The sequence below is a fragment of the Lygodium microphyllum genome, chromosome 17 (genome assembly GCF_053477565.2).
Source record: "Lygodium microphyllum isolate KBCC chromosome 17, Lygodium_microphyllum_v1.1.10, whole genome shotgun sequence".
In the NCBI taxonomy this organism is placed as follows: Eukaryota; Viridiplantae; Streptophyta; class Polypodiopsida; order Schizaeales; family Lygodiaceae; genus Lygodium; species Lygodium microphyllum.
The window spans coordinates 110,422,248-110,431,701 of record NC_141151.1 but is presented as its reverse complement, the minus strand read 5'-3'; the positions used below and the strand labels follow the sequence as shown (position 1 = coordinate 110,431,701).

The 9,454-nt window shown below is 38.3% G+C and overlaps 1 pseudogene; it reads right to left on the bottom strand.

Annotated features, from left to right (window-relative positions):
• Positions 1-5,233: 5,233 nt before the first annotated feature.
• On the bottom strand, positions 5,234-5,626 carry LOC148022252 (photosystem I reaction center subunit psaK, chloroplastic pseudogene; annotated as a pseudogene).
• Between the last annotated feature and the right edge of the window lie 3,828 nt (positions 5,627-9,454).

Sequence of the window (9,454 nt, the reverse complement as noted above, 5' to 3'; positions counted from 1 at the left end):
GCTCAAAGAGAAATATGAAGATGCTTTATATTTAAATTGGGATTCTAGCTCAAGTGATCATGATGATTGCTTCCCTTAACTTTTGGTTTTGTCAAAAATTAAGGCTGAGGGAGAGAGATAGGATAAGATCCAAAGAGCCAAGTATCCTCAAGTGCCCCAAGCCCAAGACAAGAGCTTATCAATGTGGGAGAGTGGAGCACCAGATAGTTGAAGGTATTTTCCATATCTCGTTGTCTTCAAAATGTCATAATAATCAATCTTCAATTAGCTTTACTTAAGAAGGAAGAAGGAATGAAGTTATCATCATAGAAACTAAGCACTTTGGCGATAAAAAAGAACATCTATGTAATCAAAATGATGATGTCATCATGTATGGCAATCATGAAGATGATAGTTTTCTCAATGAGGATGTCATTGTTGATGATTTTCTTGGCTCTTTTATTGTTGCTGAGGAGGATAATGAAACTCATAAGTTGGATTTCAATGAAGCGGTTCTCAAAGTACTTGAAATGTCATTATGTATAGTGAAGAATTGATCATTTTTTGCTCTATACATTCAAGATACTCATATGTTCAGTCTGTAGGGTATTATTGCATGTCATTATACAATTCAACCTAAAGAAATTCGATAAGTTTTCATTGTTTTGAATATTCAAGATGCTTACCCATATGAATGTATTTCAAGACAACAAGTTTCAAGATAGTAACATATCAATTTTCCACAATATTCAAGCTTACAATAGTAAGCTAAATTTGTAGTAGTCAAAGCTCTGTCTGTTTATCGATCTACTTCAAGAAGAGAAAACATTGCAGCAATAAGAGGTTTCTTATATCAAGAATGCAATGGATCTGAAAGTTTCTTATGATTGAGAAGTTAAGATTTTACTCTTGAGAATCTATATACATTGAAGGAATAGGTGGTTGATGTTTCAATACAGACTGATATTTTTGTTGGAGTAAGTTACTCATGAATATATGTGTGCATCACATGGGCTCAAAATAAGATAATTTTAAAATACCATTTTTATACATTTTTTCCATACAGAAGGGTGTAATATAAAGGGGTTACTTTTTTTCTATTGAGAAGCACTTAAGTTCTTCACCTATAATATTAATTTCTTAAATTTGCTAGTATTTTTAGGTTTGTAATAGATTTCAACAATTTAGAAGTGATCATGTTGCTGTAGTGCCAAAATTATAGCATGGATTGCAAAAACATTAATTATTAAAATAACCACTTGAGTTCTTATAGCAACAATGAAAAGTATTGAGATATGTAGTAGGAAGTGCTATCGAGAAGCACTTAAGTTCTTCACCTATAATATTAATTTCTTAAGTTTGCTAGTATTTTTAGGTTTGTACTAGATTTCAACAATTTAGAAGTGATCATGTTGTTGTAGTGCCAAAATTATAGCATGGATTGCAAAAACATTAATTATTAAAATAACCACTTGAGTTCTTGTAGCAACAATGAAAAGTATTGAGATATGTAGTAAGAAGTGCTATACAAACCTCAAAATAAAAAAATACAGTATCAACCTAAATATCAAAAGATTCAAGAATCTAAAAATAGACATGAAAGTGAGTGGATATGCATTCTATAATTTTTTATCATGATGCCAGGAGGCATATTCCACGGTGGATTTCGTGCCACAGTGGATTCTGTGAGGTTTTACGGTGGATTCCGTAAACTTTGATGACCGGGCTCATACACAAAGTGGATTCTTTGTGCGAGAAGTTGATGGGGACGCCTGTCCTTTTTGGGCGTTTCATTAATTTAGTGTGTACATGGGTGATTCCATAGCGGGTGATTCCGTAAAATGCATATTAAATTAATAAAGGTTTATGAGTTTAGAGTGCGCACTCGTAATAAATTAAGGTTAGGATTTATTTCTAACCAATTGATTTATTTATGTAGCTGAAGACTGCTAGGTATTCACTTTTGTTGGTTTAATTGTATTATTTTACTAACGATTGTGAATGCTTCAGTTGATGTGTAGAGATAGCAGTAGTGGCGGAGGAAAGCGTTGGAGTCTAGCGAGTATTCGATCTATGGATTATATTTTGATAGGCGCCACGCCTATATTTTGTCATGTCAATTGAGGCATCGATTATTTATTATTATTTTGTATGCGCCCATGCGCACGGATATGTTATTTCTATTTGGACATTGTATTGGGCGTGCCAGACTCTTTGGACACCGTCCATTAGCTTTATTTCTATTTTTGTAAAAGCAAACTCAAAAGCTAAAAGCTTGATATATTTTTGTAAATTGGGCTATTATTGAGCATGAAGATGGAATATACATAAAATACATGCTTTGTGAAGCGCTCACACAAGGCATGGGGGGAGATTGCACCCGATTGGTCTCTTGCTCTTGTCGTTCATGCTTTTTACCTTGTAACTTGTGCAAAAAGTAGAGTTCATTGTTCTTGAGGACCTTCCGGGATTCACTACGTGAGCATACAGTAACTGATCTGCGCACCAGTGGTATCAGAGCGGAGCTGAGATCAAGAACTTCCAATCGCTACCCATCTCGTGCGAAGGCGAAGCTCCTAGAACGATCGGGCTCTACGGTCAATCTCATCACGAACCGTCGATACAGGCAGACTACTGGCGATCAAGAACCCCTGTTTCTATCATTAGATTGCGAAGGACCGGGCTATACAGGCGAAGGACCACTCCTTCATCTCCTTCATCAAGTCGTGGACAACCAGAGATAAGCTTTATTATTTTCATAGCTCATTCTTTCAAAAAGCTTAATAGTAAGCTTATAAGCTTTAAAGAAGCTTAAAAGCTTCATGAAATCGGTCTGCGAGGTCTCGGAGTATGTCCGTTTTTTTCCGCGACCGATCAAAACGCCCCCCCCACGAAATTTTCCGATTAAGCTTCCTTAAGCTTAATCCATTAAGCTTAGTCTACTTAAGACAAGTCATCTCTGCAAGTCAACAACTTCAGGCCACACATCACAGAAGTCAAGTTCTGCAAGCAAATTCTGATCAAGTTCTGCAAGTTCCTTAAGTCGACTAAGTTCTACAAGTCTGCAACTCTGCAAGTCAGACTAGTCAACTGGAGTCAGAACTGACTTGTGCTCAAAACTCCTAGAAGGGCTGTTCCTACGCAGAAACTCCAAACTGCAAAGTTGTTCATTGGAAGGTGCTCTACCCATACGCAGGTTTGCTGAAGCATTTTCAACATACGAAGAAGGAAAAATCGCAGAATTTCTGAAGATTGAGAAAGATATATCCCAAAACACATAAGCCTTGTAACCCCGAACTTGAGCTACGCTCATCCCACTGACCTGATTTTGAGTGAGAAAGGTCTTTTGAGTTTTACACGATGACGGAACCATATATGGATGATCTTATGGCTGAAGATGACCTACTTGAGCCTACGATGGAGCAAAAGCTAGACTTAATCATGATGCAATTGAAAGAAGAACGAAGGGCTAGGCAAGCATTGCAAGCGCAACTGGCAAAATTACAAAGAGCGTCTACCGACAAAGAAGAACCTCAAGCTGGAGATCTAATTCGACGTACCATCGATGCCACTCTTGAAGCTCAAACCATTCGCAAGGAATCAAAGATAAGTAAACGAAGTTTCAAATTCCGTACTTTCAATGGCATACGAGAAGGAAAGACTGTTCTAGCATTCATTAGTCAGTTTGATGACTATTTCCATGAGGAAACCTATGCAGAAAAAGATAAAATCAAGTGTGTTACTAATCATTTAGTAGACAGAGCATCACTTTGGTGGACTATAGTACGCAAGAGCATAGAATGTCCTGCTACTTGGGAAGATTTCAAGAAGAAGTTCATGCAGAATTTCCTTCCACCGCAATTCCATGAGAAAGCTATTAAGCAATCGGATCTTCTTCAGTAACGGGATCTGTAAAAAAAAAAGAATGTGGGGTTGATCATGGTGTGTACAAAATGATTGATACATTATCACAGAGGATTGTAATAGACAAGGAACTCCATGGCTACAAAGAGAAGGCAAACAATATGCACACTCAACAAATGTTCTCTTCTTATTCTTCATTGCATACAATGTCTATACTTTTATAGAAGAGATAAGGCCTCATTTATGTAGCCTCACACTTTTCATGTGTGTCCCCATGTGACACCATACAACCCACACTTTACATGTGTGCCCTATGTGGCACACTTTACTCCACATCTCTCATCCATATTCATGCACCACACAATCTTAAGCACATAAGAGTGCTTTCACATATACACACCCGCAAACATCGAAGCTTACAATGACAACACCCCCTCTTAAGTAAGGTGTTTAAATTTACCTTGTCATCCATCCAATGTAGCGTTGCATGACTGCAATTGCTACTTCTTAATACTCCCCCTCAATGCTATATTGGAGTGTTTATATGACTAGACACATCTAGTCTACCATATGCATGTTTTATGTGTGTGTACAATGTTCGTTTGAGCACCACTTGCTCGGGTGAACCTACCCCATCCTTTTTTAGCAATCCTAGATGTTCGGGAAAGGTATGACAAACCTCAAGGTGCAACAATCATGTGCACACACCAAGCACTTGCAAAATTCTTTTTGAGATCTCAATCTCAGGCAGAGAACCCCGCAAAAGCCAATTCTTGTGCAACCTTGTCTCAAATAGACTCTTTTGAAACACACATGCATGTAGATACATACATTCTGAGCCTCTAGGTGGGCTCGGGTAGAGTACCCTCATACCATGGATGAAGTATAATTTTTCATTTTCAACTCTCAAGTTCAGCTATCATTATCCACAATACAAATGTGAATGTTTTTTTTTTTACATTGTTTCACACAAACATATTTAGAATGTATAATTTAACTTTTGCTTTGGTGTATGAATGGGGCTTTACACATGCCAAAAAACCAGAAAAGATAAGGTTGCCACATGGCAACTCCTTCGTCCCATCGTCTCACTGACAAGGCTTTTTTTTGTTCGACTCTTCGTTTCTGCGCTCTTTCTCTCTCTCTCTCTCTGTGCCTTGCTTAGAGTGTTTCAATAATGCACTTATTGCTATCGATTATATATTATCAAAATCGAAAGCTTCTCTAGCACCAACTCGATGACCAAGGATGCCATGATCGAGCTTATGTACAGTGCGTCTAGGATTCTGAGGTAGATTGCCTATGAAAAACACAGAAGAGGAGAAGAGAAGCGGCGAAACTCTGCGTCTGATGGGAGCTCCGAAGCAGAAGTGGACGCCGAAGAAAGAGGCTACCTTGCGGGCAGGCGTGGAGAAGCATGGCCCATGAGACTGCAGGCAAGGATGTGTGTGCCGGTGAAGCCCACAGGGTTGGTGGTCTGCAGGCCGGAGTCATGATCCTCCAGCTTCAGGCCTACAGAGGCCTTCTGGTTTGCCGAAGGGGCCAATCCAAACCTTCCTGTGAATAGCATCGCTGTTGTGGATGCCACCACGATCAGGTTAGTTGGAGATCCGATGAAGTCACAGCGCGCACCAAGAGCTCCCTTGTTTTGCACTCGGAGAGAGGGCAAGCACATAGGAATGGAGGAGGAGGAGACAATGCTGGTCTTGTTGGCCTTGAGGCCTTGGAAGTCATAGGTGGAAATGGAGGAGGGCAAGGCCAGAGCTGCTTGGGCTGTGTCCATCGCGTCTTCACAATCACACACCTCTCTGATGTTGCCGCTTCTTGAGTTAATCACTCAATTGCAATCAATTTCTTGACCTTTGCAACCCTATTTGCTGCAAGGTCTTTTGAATAGTGTTCGATTCATTTTCACCCTTCTGAACAGTGTTGTATGCTGTTTTCTTGGAGCTTTGTGCAGTCTGCATACAGACATCATCATGAATACTTGCATCATCATCCCGGTCATTCCATCCACCTGCTTTGGTATTTATGATCTTTTTAGCATGCATCTTCAAGGATGCTTTTGCCATGCTTCTCTATTTGATAAGTCTCCAAGGTGCCAACCATGTGAAAGTCTTCCTTGCTTCCACTCTGAATTCTCTTCCTTGAGCATACACATGAGACATGCCTCACCCGACATGCTCCATCTTGGATTCTAGCCAACCAAAGACCACTTGCCATTCCAATGATAGCACGAATATGCACCTTTACATGCTCTTTGCTCAATAGCAGGAGCCAATAGGACAAGAATGTCCACAAATAACAACCTTTCTCTTATTTGAGCATTCTTCCATGCTCAAAAATAGTAACAAAAGAATAAAAACAACCAAATACCTTTGCCTTCTATTAGTAGCTTCTTTTTTGACAATGGCTCCATGACTTGTGCTGAAAAACTCCATTTCTAGCTTCCATTATACAAAGATCCTTCATTTGATGTTGATGGCCTCTTCATAATCCTAAAAATTTTTCAACTCCCTCATTTGCTATGATAATGAGTGCACAATTTTTAAGAAAGGAATGGCTAAAATACACTAAGGGCATAGAATGATATGGGCTACATTCATTTAAAAAAAGCACCATGATCAAGAGCCCTAACCACGGCTCTGATACCATGTCAAAAAAAATGAATGTGGGGTTGATCATGGTGTGTACAAAATGATTGATACATTATCACGGAGGATTGTAATAGACAAGGAACTCCATGGCTACAAAGAGAAGGCAAACAGTAAGCACACTCAACAAATGTTCTCTTCTTATTCTTCATTGCATACAATGGCTATACTTTTATAGAAGAGATAAGGCCTCATTTATGTAGCCTCACACTTTCCATGTGTGTCCCCATGTGACACCATACAACCCACACTTTACATGTGTGCCCTATGTGGCACACTTTACTCCACATCTCTCATCCATATTCATGCACCACACAATCTTAAGCACATAAGAGTGCTTTCACATATACACACCCGCAAACACTGAAGCTTACAATGCCAACATGATCTGAGCCTATACCTCAGTATACATAGCGTTTTTGGAATGCACTTCTTCAGCTACGCATGCTTGAAGACGTACCAGAGGCGACACATAAGCGAAAGTATATGTCTGGACTTCTTGGGCATTACTACACTGAAGTTAACATGTTCAAGCCTGCTACCCTTGAAGACGCCATTTCACTAGCTCACGACACTAAAGATAAGTTATGAGGTAGAGATAGATGACCACAGCAATTCCAAGCCAATGGTAATTATGGATCTAAACAATTCAATTTTAATTTTAGAATATTTAATCCAGGTCGTTTGTCTTCATCATCTTTCCGCAAGAATTGGGCAAAACCACCTGCATTACCCTCCAATGTCAATCAAAACCCTAAGCTTATTTCACAGCCGAATCCAAATGTACCTAGACTTCCCGCCATTGCAAACAATGTAACCAAAGCCAAGCCAATAGTATGCTATAAATGCCACGGGCCTGGACATCTAGCAGCAAATTGTCATTCAAAGAAGCCACCAGCTCATATCAACTACCTTCGAGTAATGGATGAAGACGAACATGAAGATATGCCTGATTTCACTGAAGATGAGGATGACACTACTACTACTTCTGATACTTTACCAGGTATGCCTACTCCACATTATTATTGACTATGAAATGTTTGGTGCATGGAAAGGACAAGACTATTTTGCATGATGACGGTAGTACTCATGATTTTATTTCAACAAAATTAGTAAAGGAATTGAAGGTACAGACTGTACCTACGCATTATCGCATAAAAGCTGCATTTTTAGGCACTAGGTATAATGGTACACAGGAAGTGCAGGACTTAGAGATTCAAATTGGTCAATACACTGAAAGAAGAAATTTTCTAGTTGTTCCATTACAGTCAAGTGACATTATTTTAGGTATGCCTTGGCTTCACCAGCATAACCCAGATATAGATTATTCCACACACACAATGCATATTAATTTTCAAGGAAAATCTATTATAATATATGGTATGCATGCATCTAATGTCTTTCCACTGCTTTCGCATACTCAAGCTAAACGTGCATTACACAAGAGTAGTAAATCCTATCTCATTTGGGTGAATGAATTGCAAGTAAAGGAAAATCATATGCACCCTAGGCATAAAGAATTTCTTGCATATTTTAAGGACTGTTTTGCAGAAGACCTACCACCAGGTTTACCTCCTTCATGTCCAGAAGACCATAAGATAGATTTGATCCCTGGCACACAACCACCTTGCAAAGCACCATATAGGCATAACCAGATAGAGCAAAAAGAAATCCAGAGTCAAGTTGAGAAATTACTAAATAGAGGTTTGATTCGACCTAGCAGTTCTCCATTCGGTGCACCTGTTCTGTTAGTCAAGAAAAAGAATAATACTTATCGTATGTGCATTGACTATCGAGCTTTAAATAAAATCACTGTAAAGAATAGGTATCCTATTCCTAGAGTTGATGACCTTATGGACAAATTGCAAGGATCTGCTATATTTAGTAAAATTGACCTTAAGTCTGGTTATCATCAGGTGAGACTAGATAAGTTAGACATATTCAAGACTACATTTAGAACACAGTTTGGTCATTACGAATTCTTAGTCATGCCATTTGGATTGACTAATGCACCTGCTACCTTTAGTAGAATGATGAACCGTATCTTTTTGAAATATCAGTATTGTGCAATTGTTTTCTTTGATGATATTTTGGTGTTTAGTCAAAATGAGAAAGAACATTATGAGCATTTGTCATTGGTTTTTTAGTTATTGAAAGAAAATCAATTGTATGCAAATCCTGAAAAGAGTGAATTTTTTAAAACAGAAATTGAGTATTTAGGTCATATTGTATCATCTGATGGAATTAAAGTTGATCGTAAGAAAATTGATGCAATATTGAATTGGCCTGTACCTAAAAATGTGCATGAGTTACGCTCATTCCTTGGTCTTGCTAGTTTCTATAGGAAGTTTGTACGTAATTTTTCATTACTTGCTTTACCATTAACCAAACTTCTGAAGAAATGAATTGTTTATCATTGGACCGAAAATCAACAGAAATCCTTTGACTTTCTGAAACATGCATTAACCCATGCCCCTGTTCTACAGTTGCCTGACTTTAATAGACCATTCTTTCTAGTAGTAACCAATGCTAGTGGATTAGGAATAGGAGCTGTACTTAAACAAGACAATCATCCTATAGCCTATTCTAGTTGTAAGCTGAAACCCTCTGAGCTGAAATATTCCACATATGACAAAGAAGTATTAGAAGTTGTACAACCATTAAGACAGTGAAAACACTACTTAATGGGTTTAGAATTTATGATTAAGATCGATCAGCAAAGTATTAGACATTTACTTAGCCAACCCCAAATCTCTGACCGTCATATAAAATGGGCATCTTTTATTCAAAGTTTTCATCCTATCATTCAATACCAACCTGGAAAAGAAAATGTAGTGGCTGATGCATTGAGTAGAAGACCTTCCATTCATAATATTTCTGTCCTATCTTTTGATTCTTTGATTGCTATGAAAGATACATATCACCAAGATATTACTTTTCATTCTGATTGGAATAAA